Source organism: Lynx canadensis, chromosome D2 (genome assembly GCF_007474595.2).
Source record: "Lynx canadensis isolate LIC74 chromosome D2, mLynCan4.pri.v2, whole genome shotgun sequence".
Taxonomy (NCBI): Eukaryota; Metazoa; Chordata; class Mammalia; order Carnivora; family Felidae; genus Lynx; species Lynx canadensis.
In genome coordinates, this window is record NC_044313.2 from 80,754,471 (window position 1) to 80,755,308 (window position 838).

Consider the following 838-nt stretch of genomic DNA (forward strand, 5'->3'; position numbering starts at 1 on the left):
AGGCTGAGGCCAACATGCCAACTAGCCTACACTCTCCTCTGGGCCTCAGGGTCATCTTCCAAGCTGTCATGGCTGGGACAGGACTGTTTTCTGCCACGGTAAGACTGAGGTCCCCATTTCCTTGCTGGTTGTGTGTCCGTGGTCACGCTCACTCTCAGCACCTAGATTTCCACCTGCATTCCTTATAGTCCTTTTTAAAAAATATAATATATTATATTATATTATTTATTTTTTTGAGAGATAGAGCGTGAGTGGGGAGGGGCAGAGAGAGAGGGAGACCCAGAATCCGAAGCAGGATCCAGGCTCTGAGCTGTCAGCAGAGAGCCTGACATGGGGCTTGAACCCATGAACCGTGAGATCACGACCTGAACTGGAGTCAGATGCCTAACCGACTGAGCCACCCAGGCGCCCCTCCTAATGGTCCTTCTGTCTTCAAAGTTAGCAATGCAGACTCCCTCTTGCATCAAAACCTTCTCAGGCTTGGAAACCCTGTCTCCGGGAGGAGCCCAATCCCTTTTATTTTTTTTATTTTTTTTTCAACGTTTATTTATTTTTGGGACAGAGAGAGACAGAGCATGAACGGGGGAGGGGCAGAGAGAGAGGGAGACACAGAATCGGAAACAGGCTCCAGGCTCTGAGCCATCAGCCCAGAGCCTGACGTGGGGCTCGAACTCACGGACCGCGAGATCGTGACCTGGCTGAAGTCGGACGCTTAACCGACTGCTACCCAGGCGCCCCCCAATCCCTTTTAAAGGCTCACCTGATTGATTTTATCTTAACATCACCAGATGATCTTATCTTAAAATCAACTGACACAGGACCTTAACCACAGCTGTAA

At 49.8% G+C, this 838-nt stretch overlaps 1 non-coding gene across 1 annotated transcript; it reads right to left on the reverse strand.

Moving 5' to 3' along the window:
- Positions 1 to 322: 322 nt before the first annotated feature.
- TRNAW-CCA lies at positions 323 to 407 on the reverse strand. Its single transcript has one exon. It is a non-coding gene; the product is annotated as a tRNA-Trp (tRNA).
- Between the last annotated feature and the right edge of the window lie 431 nt (positions 408 to 838).